Raw genomic sequence first — 13,565 nt, forward strand, 5'->3', positions numbered from 1 at the left:
TGCTGAGGCTGGAGGCAGGATGGTGTGGCAAAGTGGAGTAACAGGTAGTTATGGATGCACTGTCACTCATCACTCTTAATACTGTTCTTACAGGTGACTGAGGGGGTGAGTGGGTGGTTGTATGGATAGCATACAGTTGCAAATTTGTTTTTGGTAAACCTTAGTTATGGTGAGTTTGTTAATGGATATTGTGGGCTGTAGGGGCTTGGTTACAATAATCTAAAAATTGTAAGGTGGCTATTTTACTTTATTAGAAAAGTGTACAGTGAAATGTTGTCACTTTGATTTTGTTGGTTGCTAATTGTTTTTTTGTATTTCTTTAGTTAATGTGGTGGAACCACATTCTTATGGAGGGGGGTGTGACGGCCCTGCCCCCTCTGCCTTCACTGATGGCTAGCCGGCAGCCTGAGTGAGTAGGGCGGAGTGAGGCAGGCCGTTAGACCAACTGGGTGCAGCTGGGTGAGGTGGTTTGGGAGAGTATATAGGGAGCTCTCCCACAATCTCTCATTCTCTCTCTCTCCTCCCTGAAAGCAGGATCTCTGCTACCTGGCCTGTGGGGCCTAACCCTTTTGTTTTCAGTTCCTTTACACACCTTATACAACACTCGCACAGCACATTCCACACATCCATACACTGCATTACATTACTGATTACTGACTTACTCACATCTCATACTTGCTTTGCTTTTGATTATGATTACATTCTTTAATTCTGAATAATAAATATAATTTAAACGTTGACCTTGTGTGGACTCCCTCTTTTTGCCATGTGTTACCCTAGTGCATGACACATTCAAGGAGAGTTGAATCACCTCCATTCACTTCATTGGGCCAGGTCTTCTACATAGCCTTCTATTGGTGAATAGTGACAAAGCCCTAAACCGGAAGTTTACGGAATGCACTGGAGTCTATGAACGTTTGTAACTATTTCCAGTTACATGAACCACGTGACCGGCGCTGTTTATGCCCCCTCATTGTCGGAACTCTCTAATACAAGGCTCTGGCCTATTCATCACGATTATTCACTGTTTAGTGAAAACATATATATATATTTTTGACACAAGCATCCTTTCACATTCATGTTGTGCTACCGAACATTCCTGCTAATGTAGGTTTGAATCAAAATAATAATAATAACTCCCTTGCACCCTCTATAGATCCAGTCAATGGAATGTTTCTATTGGCAAGATCTGTAGGGGGCGCAGTGGAGTAACTAAAACAAGGATAACTCCTTATCTGGCGACTGCTCATCACCAACAATAAGCTGTGCCAGACAGTTTTTAACAAAGAAAATCAAATGGTGTTCCCAGAAGATCTCGCATAAAAATGGGAGGGGCGAACGAGGTATATAAAAATAAGATGGGCAGGGCCAGCAGAGAAGGCCTTGCTGGCCCTGACGGCTAGGCACTGTGTCAAGCTTAGCAGAGAGCTTGATTTCCAGCTTCTTATAGCATAATATAATGATACATAAATACTTTTTATTTTCAGCAAGGTTTCATTTCTCTATGAATAAGCAGTGATAAATATAATCATAAAAATACGGTACATCATAAATATATATGGCCATATGGAAGCATTGAAATTGTAGGCGGGACATTCAAAGGCCCATGTATGTCTATTAACACATTGGGTGCCAGAGGTTTATTAAAATATTATACGTTGAGTGCCTGCATTTCTTCCATCCACTTGCGTTATACGTTTCGTGCTGTAGAAGCCCCGACGCGGAAGTGCATGTAAACAAAGCGTGCGTGCGAGACGGCGGAGGGTCCCGACTAACGCCTGGAACAATAATATTTCCAACGCGATCCTCCATTGCAGCGTGATCGCCGATCGAAAACGGCTCGTTTCCACCACGTTAAAAAGAAATGGAGTTATTAAGCTTTTAGTCAAGGAGATACAGTAACATTGAAAACGCCGACCGGAAGGATTTTTGACATGGAGCCACATCCAGCCTCTTCTTCTCAGAAACTCCTTGGGTGATGTTAAAGTTTCGTTTTAGCGCCCCACGTGGGCCACTCGTATAAAAATAGAATTGGGTCAAAAACGGTCCGGACCGTTTTCGGCACTTCTCGTTTGGATCCTCAAAAACGGTCCGGACCGTTTATGGCACTCGATGTGTTAATAGCTGTGTGTGTGTGTGTGTGTGTGTGTGTGTGTGTGTGTGTGTGTGTGTGTGTGTGTGTGTGTGTGTGTGTGTGTGTGTGTGTGTGTGTGTGTGTGTGTGTGTGTGTGTGTGTGTGTGTGTGTCAGCAGATCAGGCCACTTCCAAGAAAAGTCCCCCTGACACAACTGAAAGTGAAAGTATGCAACCATCTGCCTACTGTTACTATGAGAGCAATGTTATGTGTGGGAGGGGTGGACAAAGTCAACAGCTGTGTGTTTTATGTCAATCTCTTGGTTCAAACTTGGTTCTGTTTCCTCCTCATTGCCCTTTGCATTGAGGCCCTCCACACTGGGCCTATGGGTCTGACCACAGACAGTTCACCTAGAGGTCCAGATCGCTCCCTCTGACCTTTCTGTTTGCCACTGCCTTTGATTTGAGTCATTGTCTCCGCCAGGCCGAAAGGCATGGCGAGAGAGTATGTTTTGCCCTCTGTCCGTCCGTCCGTGTGTCCGTCTGTCCGTCCGTCCGTCCGTCCGTCCGTCCGTCCATCCGTCCGTCCGTCATTCTGTCTGTGTACAGCTAATCTCCGGCACCGTTGGCTTGCTCGCCGTGAAACTGTGCACACACACTCCCTGGATGCCACAGCAGAACCTCTGCCCCAATTTTTTCACATGGGCCTTTTATAGCGCCACCAGGAGGCCGATTTGTGCAAAACATATTTTCTGACAGTACTCCTACAGATTTTGTCCAAACATCCCGCAAATCGGTACACAGTATCTCTATAGTCATTAAACGAAACAGGTCTTTCAACGGGTCTTAGGAGGTTTTGTTCATCATTGATAAGTACAGCTAAATGGACCTCCAAGCTCACAATGAGGTTGGAGGTCAAAAGGGGGTGGGGAGTCCCTTAGGTGGACTTAGCAGAGTCTTAGGTTTAGCAGAAAGTTTGAGGATCCAATGGAGTTAGCTGGTTTTGGCAGAAGCGCTTTTTAATACTTTCCATTGGTTCAATATTGTTTTAATCAACACACAAACATAAAGGGTGTTCAATAGCACTGATTTATGGAAAACTAAAAAAAGTGCTCCTCGGAGCACAGGTCTCCGCCAGGTTAGGTAGGTTATTGTGGCCTCCTGGTGGCGCTATAACAGGCCAATGTGAAATGGGTGGCATTTCATCCTCGGCCTAGTGGGAATGTGTGTGTGAAATTGCACTGAAAACGCAAGCTACGTTCATGATTTGAGGCATTTTGTTCAAAACGGACCAATCCTGCAAATTTTGGAAGCCAACCTTAGCCAATGAGGATGGAATATGGAAAATATTCAATCACAGATCTGTGTTGATCACATGACTATAGAGATACTGTGTACCGATTTGCATGACGTTTGGATAATATCTGTAGGAGTAATGGGTTTTGCACAAATCGGCCTCCTGGTGGCGCTAGAACAGGCCCATGTGAAAAGCGACCGGGCCAACGGTGCCTGAGATTAGCTGCTCACAGACAGATGGACGGACGGACACACGGACACACACACGGACGGACGGACAGGGGGTAAAACATAATCTCTCGCCATGCCTTTTGGCCTGGCGGAGGCAATTACAATGACATGACCACATAGTGTGATCAGGAGGGCATCTTCAGTGGATAAATGATCAAATGTGGTGAAATTTGTCAAATGTTCTCACTTTGTCTGTTTACACTAGAGGACAGTTGAATGACATCATACCTGTGGAGTCAATCGTTGTAACTGCAAAGGCAGATCAGGACATCAGCACTGAGGTCTTCAAATCTCCTAAAAAACAATAGACACAACATATCATTGCTGTCGGGTGGAAACCTCATATATCCAAAACTGTTACTATTGTAGAATAATTACAGTAAGATAGTGGTAATCCTGTTGTAAGTATATAAAGTAAAACAAATTAAGTAAAATAAAGTACTGTAGTACTAATAAAGCTATCATATTGAGATCAGCAGGCGGTGATCACCAGACACAGCTGCTTCTTAAATGTAGAGGTAGACCAGGTTGGGTAAAACATAGCATCACTAGCCAGCCTCTGTTTCATTACATGGGTAAAACATATGAGCATGTGACCTGGGGAGTGGGGCTGCATGCACAACTGTCTCATCAAGTGTTATAACAATGGATACAAGCCGTCATCAAGCAATCACTGTTATTATGTTTTTGGAAGATGCAATAATCCCTGCCAGAAACGGTAGGTTTTGTATCCATTAAGTTACAACTAAGCGGTTGCTGTGAGGAGGATGTGACTGTGAAAAGAGACCAAACATGACTTGACAAAACCATGTCAACAAATATTATGAAATGTCTGGACAGTCTCACATTTTGCATTAGTGACATTACATCATCTATTCCAGTGGTTTTCAAAGTGGGGTCCGGGGACCCCCATGGGTCCTTGAGAGGGCTCCAGCCGGTCCCCAGCTAAATGTGTTAATATAGCATGTACCCTGTACATTTGAAAATAGACGATCTACACGCTTGTAGATCTGCTGTTTTCCAAACAACACAAATCTTGTATGGGGATTCCTGGCGCAACATATTTTTAGATGGGGTCCGTGACCAAATACATACAAATGTGGGGGTCCTTGAAATGATTTTGAGAACCACTGACCTATATAGGCTTACAGCCAGACCGTTAAATAGATCTGGGGCACAACTACTATGGAGGTATCTATTTGTGTGCAGTATTTGAACCCGGGACAAGTTTTGCCATGCCAAATACATTATAATATTATTGTATTATTTATTGTATTATTATTTTTGGACTGTTGAAAAGTGGTTAAGGACCACCTAAGATTTAAAAAATAAATAAAAACAAATGTATGACAGACTAACTGTGGTAGACCTTCGTTACAGCCCAGCCAATAATTTTTTTCTTGGGCAAAATCCCGTCAGTTACTCCTCTGTAATTACTCATGTCAATCTGTATTGCAATACATTTGATTGCATTCATGTAAAATGTAATCTACATTCATATACAAAATTACTATTGGATTAATGTAAAATATTATCTACATTCATATAAGTTGGTGTAGCAACATCCAACGTGACCAATAGACAAATAGTGGTTATTGATATATTTCAATTTTGTAGTAAAATCAATAGACTCTCTAGTGTAAGAGGGAAGAGTACCCCCAGGGTTTTAACAGATGGTCCGAAAGGTGGAGACGTTAGTAATAAGGGAACCAGTACCACTGACTATAGGTCTACCAACCAGAGGAATTGTTTGTGACTTCTGAACCTTAGGGAGAGTGTAAATAACTGGAATGACATCATGATCAATACTAAACTTTAATCTTGAACACAGTGATTCTCACATTAGTTTTCTTGAAGCCTTTTACAATTCATTATAGATAGACCACCTTGGGGGATGTATCATTCTTTCTTTCTTTTTTTTCTTTCTTTTTTTTACCAGAATGAGACACGGGTAATGCTTCAAATAATCTGATGTAAAGTGGGTGTTATATATTTTTTTTGTCTTCCTGTCTGTCATCTAAATTAAGAAGATTAGAGCAGACTTTTTTTTTCTCTCCCCGCGCTTCTCAGACCAAAGGCTGCAGTCACTAGTAGACGCCCACCCTTCACACAGCGAATGGCATTAATACACTTAGCCAGATTGACAGTTCAGCGACAAATGAGAACTAAACAAGAGGAGGTAAAAGGGGAGTTGCAGGTTGCAGATCCGGTCTGTGTGCTTAATATGTGCAAATTACCGAACCAGTAGGCGGGCTCTATACCAGATCTGAGCATTGAGAAGTAAATAGAAACCATTTCCCCGTAAATCCCATAGATATCCACAATGGTCGCCTGGTCAGCATTTTCTACTAAAGGATTCACTTTGTATTTATAGTAATGAATGAACAGGTACTTACTGGGTCTCATTCAGCATAGAGATGTTGTTCACAGCTGGTGTCAGTGACACTTCAATTGTACTAATACTATACACACAGTGGACCTAAAGATCACTGTAAGAGAGTGAAGTCTAATGACTAAATGTATGTGTGCAGATGGCTGCTCTATACCAGTGGCTCTCAACCTGTGGGTCCCCACATGATATTGTGGGGACTACTGCATCAAAAGTACTCTAGTCAAACATTGGCCAAATTGTCAAATAATATAAGAAACATAGATAACAGGTCTAACAAACAAAATAGCAGATCTACAAGATCACAAACTTGTGAGCTTGTAGATCTGCTATTTTCACAAAATGTATCTGTGGAAGCGACTCAAACAAAATGTAATGCCTCAACTCCTACATTCCAAGTGCTTGCAAGGGTGGGGAGTCCCCAGTTCAAATATCTTTATCTTGGGGGGTCGCGGCCTGAAAAGGTTGAGAACCACTGCTCTATACAGCCTATGTATGCTCATATTATTATCTAACATACAAGTCAATGTGAATTCTAGAAGCCCCATACTCTGTGATATATTGTTGCAATAAACAATTGTACTGTTATTAAGTTCTTTAGACCATACAATGTGCCATCTAATACATTATCAGCACTATTATCTCTCAGCTGCTTATCACACCTGGGCAATATTAATATTTGATTTTCAGCATGATAGTCCAGGATATCTTTGTTTAAATCATATAAAGTAATGCTCAAAAATGTAGCACATCTCATACACAACTAACAGAGATTACACCAAACTGATGCTTAAGTTATCAATACATGCAGAGTGAATTTGCTACTGCTATGACTCTAATTTGGATGGCAGTATTGTCAAAGTATTTTCTCACCCTACTGAGAGATTATAAGAAGTATTTAGTGACTTACCGTGTTCTCGGTTTGCTCCGTAACAGAAGGAGAGATGCTTAGGCTGTTCTCTGCACTCTCTTAATGAAGCCTGCACTGTCTTTATAAAGCCTGGCTCCTTTTCTGATCAGACAAGAAAACCACTCCCCTCATGTGGTCACATGTACTGTGTGTGTGTGTGTGTGTGCGTGCGTGTGCGTGTGCGTGTGCGTGTGCGTGTGCGTGTGCGTGTGCGTGTGCGTGTGTGTGTGTGTGTGTGTGTATGTGTGTTTCAGTGGTGGAAAAAGTACTCAAATTTGTTACTTATGTAAAAGTATCAATACTGCCAAAATGTATATAGGGCTGAAGTGGTTAATGTATGTTTTGTAATAATAATAATCAAAATCTCCAAAGTAAGTAGTAACTAAAGTTTGCAAAATTCTACTTAAGTACAGTACTTAAGTAAATGTACTTAGTTACTTTCCACTAGAGAGTGTGTGTGTGTGTGTGTGTGTGTGTGTGTGTGTGTGTGTGTGTGTGTGTGTGTGTGTGTGTGTGTGTGTGTGTGTGTGTGTGTGTGTGTGTGTGTGTGTGTGTGTGTGTGTGTGTGTTAGTTAGGCATTTAGAGGTTAGGTTTAGGTATTAGGTTAGAGTTTTCCCTATTTTACAATAGTCTTTTGCACACCTACAAACGGACAGGTGCGTCGGAGTATAGAGGCTGAATATGGAAGGAAAATGGAGAATGGAGATGGAGTCCTGCACACAGTCTTCACTTATAAAGAATAAGTAATGAAAGGTTTAAATTGTCATATTCTTGATAATCCTCAGAAAACTGTCAAATGTCAAAATTTGAGGAACTGTGGTGAGTGACATGGATTTCACAGCGGTTGTGTAAATAAGCAGCACAAAATCATCTGTGCTTCCTCCAGCTTGAACATTGAACATTGCACCGGCTTCTGACGCTATCAATGCACTGAATGGGACATTATCCCGTGTAATCAGACGATTGAATGGTCTGAGTACTGTAGGTGAGATACTGACCAACCCACGTGTAATCAGACTATTGATTGGTGAGATACTGACTTACCCGTGGGCAGAGCTGTCCCCACAACATGATTTACGATTCTGTGCCTATCGGTAAATAACTCGGACGGCGCTGAGTCGGCTCAAGCGAACGTCGCAACGTTCGGCACAGCAACTTGCTCGCTTTGGCTCGCTCAGTGGTGCCTCTCGTGGCTACAGTTCGCTTGAGACGGCGTGCCTCAGACACGGTCCAAAACTATACTTTGTCGGTAGGTCAGTATCTCTTGATCCAATCAATAGTCTGATTAAACGTGGGTAGGTCAGTATCTCACCTAGACCATTCATTCATCTGACTAAACGTGATAATGTCCCATTCAGAGCATTGACAGCATCAGAAACGGTGAACATTGAGGCAAATAACATGATAAGGTTTCTCTTAGCTTGGCCACTGAGACACAGAGCATTTAGTGGTCAATCTTCATTGGTACAGACACATAGTTGGAAAAAAAGATGAAGTGATGTGTATAGACGAATCCACAGACGCGCTGCCTGTAGCTGCCTGTAGGCGGCCATTGCTGCGGTGTCGCGTCCGCGGAGCGTTGACACCGCAGCAATGGCTGCGCGCAAGGCAGCGCTCCGTGGATTCGTGTATATCCAACCCAAATTGGTTCATGTGCAGGGTAAACAACAACAACAACAACAATATAATGTGTGACATAACAGAAATTATGTTAGCCCTGTGACTGCTAGTATCAATATATGAGAGAGGTCACACCACATTGATGTGTTTCTCTGTGTACGAGAGAGCACCATATCATCCCTGTTGGGTGGAAACCTTGTAGGTGCAAAACCAGAGCTGGAACCCTGAACGGGCCTGTTGGGCCAAAGGGCCCAAAGGTCAGGGGGGCCCTCTAGGAAAATTGGTCGACTGAGACCCATTGTTCCAGAGCCTGATCCTGAATTTCAGAAGCTGAACCAAAAAGACCCCTTTGCTTCTTTCCGTTAGGAAGGTGTAGTGATATTATGTGGTTGGTCAGGACCACACCATCGTTGTGAAGTTGTTGCTGATGAGACAAATACTTTACTTAAAATATTGCAAAAAAAATCTTTTACATTATTCTTTTTCTCGGCAGAAGTCTTGTGAAATGCCGTGGGGTTTGTCGGAAAGTGTCTTTTCAAGTATAGCCTTTCTACACTGTGCAATTATGAGACAAATGCATTTCCCATTCGACTTGACAAAAAATAATTAATCGTATGTGTTTTGTGTCATGGTGACATTGATGTCTTGTCTCATTAGTTGTACTGGAAAATCAGAAGTCGTCTAGCACTAAACAGGTAACACACCTGGACGATTGATTTGCTGCCATGGTCATCCCTGTGTTAATTCGCGTGTGATTTGTAGGGTTCAGGGTTCACATTCAAACCAACAAATCTGAGTCTGTTTGGATGGTGGACGACACCACACAAACTGTGTTTTACTTGAGCCATAGAGATGGGAGACAAAGGGAAATATCAACCCTTAAAGCTATCCTCTTCTACCCCACATTCTAACCCGGTTTCCTGCACAAGTGCTGCAGTCGAGTCAGATTCTGTGTCTATCTAGGTGAGACATGACACAATCTGAATGTCTCCATGAGCAGGGAAACAAAATACAACCTACCCAATTGCACAAGTTATATTATATTAACATAATCTACCATACAGACACAATTACATTTTGTTCATTAAAAAAAGTTACATAGTGCTGCTTTAAGTTGGCCATGCCTGGTAAGTTGCATTTCTTGCAATATCTGTAATGCAAATTAAAAAATATATATCATTTCATGTTTTATTATTATTTTAACGACTTGGTGTTTTAACTAACCCTGGTGTCCCTATTTTGGGAAAGTCATTACATTTTCAAAACTTTCCAAAAAATCTACAAGCTCACAACACGCCGGTATGCAACATTTTTAGAGACATCAAATAACAAGTTAATAACAAACACAATTGAAAATATAAACACAACAAAAATATTGCTTAAGACTTAGTAGTCCCATGTCAAAAGCAACGTTCAATTTGTGTGATGTTATTTCAGTAACATTAAAAGTTGACAAAGTCAACTCACTCAACTATAAGAGACTAGTAGGTTTTATGTTTGTGATGAGAGACACAATACCACAACAATCCACATCTACTAGCATTAAATGGAATAAGCTTTGACAGTAACAAGTAGCCTAATGCCAAGGTTATTTTTTTTTACAGCTAAACATTCAGCCAGTGGTGGAAAAAGTACTACATTTTTAGAAATACTCTGTAACAAAATGTACTTGAGTAAAGGTACAACAAAAGTATTGGAATCAAAATGTACTTAAAGTATCAAAAGTAAAAGTAGGCCTACTCATTATGCAGAAGGTCCCATTTCAGGTTTTCAAATATATGAACATCTTTTGAAAATAGCAGATCTACAAGCTCACAATGTGTCACATTGTGAGCTTGTGGATCTGCTATTTTCAAATCGCCGAAATGTATATAGGGCTGAAGTGGGTCATGTTTTGTAATAATAATCCAAATCTACAAAGTAACTAGTAAGTTTTCAAATAATTGTAGTGGAGTAAAAGTACAATAATTGCCTCTGAGATGTAGTTGAGTAGAAGTAAAAGTACTGAAAATTGGAAGTAGTGGAACAAACAAACAAACCACACAGGAAGACAGCTGAGGCATAAGTATAACTTTTATTCAGCATTCACCAGGTCACATTGACTTGTCAGATTATATAAATACATTTGAACAGCATATAATATAACGGTACAAAAGATTGATATTTGACTTTTGAGAATTATTTTTCTGAACAGATAAAGCACTTTGACACATTATTGTTACACCTCTGATTTTGTGGATATTGATTTTCATTATCACTTAAAAGGGCAAGCCGTCAAAATAGCATGTAATCTATTACAATTTTACAACTTTCAAAACACAGATGTAAATTGTAGATTTGAGATAATGGAACTAATATTGGTTAACTGTTTTTTTTTTAAACAAAAACTATGGGTTACTTGCGTAACCCCGGTTTTGTAAATTGCGAACGAGTTGTTCACATATGGGAAACAGCCGCCTCTGGCGATGATACAGAAGCTTCACATTCACTCCCTCAGGGCCAAAACCCTTTTTGGCCCGATGGGCCTTCCGTCGCTTTCCGGTAGCCCCTTCCCCGAAGGCATAAAAGGAACCGGAACGCGGTAGTCATTCTCTTAACACACCAGCTTCCTTCTGCCAAGCAAAAAAGAAGGGTGTTTTTGTGAAAAACTTGTTCGCAATTTACAAAACCGGGGTTACGCAAGTAACCCATAGTTTTGTTGCATTGCTTCACTCGTTGTTCACATATGGGAGATATAAACCCCCGGAATGTATCTACGAATCGAGATACCACAACCTGCTGTCCCAGCATCCCCGGGCGCCAGGGCCACGCCCCTGACACCCAGGTGCCATCAGACCCACCGGGTCTAAGGCACGGAACAGGAGAAAAGTGGGGCCCTGACAGACCAAGGTCTGCCTTATAAACTAAAAAGTAGGCACAGCCTGTCTATTCTAGTGGGGGGGAGGGCCCTGACAGACCGAAGTCCGCCTTATAAATCTAAGGCCCAGACATCGGCCTATCATACACTAAGGCACAGGGGCATGAACAGAACCTACCGCCGTTCCATGCACCCACCCACCCTCAGGTGGAAGCCACACCCAGGACTGCGTGCGCCATGGAAGACGCCGCCACGTCCAGGCTGTAGAAAGCAGCGAAAGTCGACGGAGACGCCCAACTCGCTGCAGTACAAACGTCCTGAATAGACACCCCTCTGAAGAGGGCCCAGGACGCTGACACACCCCTAGTAGAGTGCGCTCTCAGGCCCTCAGGCACTGGGGCTCCCCTACTGGTGTACGCCTGGCGAATAGCCTCCACAATCCAGCAGGAAAGCGTAGACTTAGTCACCGCCCTTCCCCCAGGCCCGGGGCCCAAGTAGACGAACAACTGGCTAGGCCGGCCCTGGGCCGCAGTCCTCCGGACATACAGCCGCAGGGCTCTCACTGGACAAAGACAGTGCAGCCTCCGATCCTCCTCTGAGGCAAACAGAGGCGGGTGAAAACTAAGCCACCAACTCGGTTGGCGTAACGACCGCCAGGTGGTTCTTGGGGATGAACGCCGGGTTAGGTTTTAGAACAACCCTACTGCCATCACCAGCTAACCTCATGCACTCCGGAACCACCGAGAGGGCATGTATATCGCTCACCCGTTTCGCTGTTGTCAGCGCAACCAAGAGTACCATCTTGAGCGTGACGGTGGAACTTCAGTTCCACCGTCTCAAAAGGTTCAAAAGGAGGACGAGAGAGTGAGTCGAGCACCAGGACCAAGTCCCACGTGGGAAACAAGGACCTTGAGACAGGATGTTCACGCAACACGCCCTTCATGAACTGACACACAAGTTGTTGCTTCCCCGCGGTTTTCCCATTGAAACCAACATGGTTGGCCGAAATGGCCGCCAAGTACACTTTGACCGTGGAGAAAGCGTTTCCAAGATCCAACCTATCCTGTAGGAAGGTCAGGATGTCTGCGACCGAAGCCTGGAACGGGACCACAACCGGGGATCGTTCCACACACCACTCCTCGAACACACCCCACTTAGCTCCATAGACGGACCTAGTGGAGTGTGCCCTAGCGGCCTGAATAGTAGCTACCACTCTAGGTGGAAGTCCAGTCGCAGTCAAATTTTCCCTCTCACGGGCCAGACCCACAGATCTAGGTCGGCGGGTCTGGGATGATGAATCTCGCCCCACGCCTGCTGCAGCAGGTTCTCTCGCAGTGGGAGGGGCCAAGGCCGCTCGTATAGGAGGGGAGCTATCTCCGACCTCCAAGTGCCCCATGCTGGAGCCACCAGCAGCACCGTCAGGTCCCGGAGCCTGATCTGTTCCAGAGTGGGGTGGATCAGCTCCAGTGGAGGGAACGCATAAAGTAGCCCCCCCGGCCACTCGTGTGCCAGGGCGTCCAAACCCAGCGGAGCCTGGCCTTTCATTGAGAAAAACAGCGAGCACTTCGCGTTCTCCTCCGAGGCAAAGAGGTCCACCTGGGGCCGACCGAACCTGGTCCAGATCTGGGCCGCGACCCCGGGGTGCAGAGACCAGTCTGAATAATGAGTCCTGCCTCTGGACAGAAGATCGGCTCCCCTGTTCAGAAGTCCAGGCACATGAGAGGCGCTGATTGATTTCAGGTGCGAGTCACACCACAGTATCAGCCTCCGAGCCAGACCATCTAAGGTAGGAGACCGCAGACCTCCTTGCTTGTTGATGTAGGCCATGGTCGTGGTATTGTCTGTCCTGACCAGAACGTGACAACCACCGATGTGGGACCTGAAGTGTTTTACCGCCAGAAAGACTGCCATCAGCTCCAAGTAGTTGATGTAGGCTTTCCTCATACTGCGGTCCCATAGACCCCTGGCCATCTGGCCCTCGAATGTTGCGCCCCAGCCTGTCAGGCTGGCATCGGTGGTGATCATCTTCCTCGAGATGATCCTCCCCATCGGGACGCCCTCCGGCAGGAAAGAAGCTACTTTCCATTGTTGAAGGGACTGCATGCACGCCGCGGACACCGTCACGCGACGAAAACCCTGAGTGGCCGGGATCCTGAGGGAGCCCATCCATCTCTGAAACGGACGCATG

The sequence above is a fragment of the Gymnoscopelus braueri genome, assembly GCF_963280865.1.
Source record: "Gymnoscopelus braueri genome assembly, chromosome: 10".
Classification (NCBI taxonomy): domain Eukaryota; kingdom Metazoa; phylum Chordata; class Actinopteri; order Myctophiformes; family Myctophidae; genus Gymnoscopelus; species Gymnoscopelus braueri.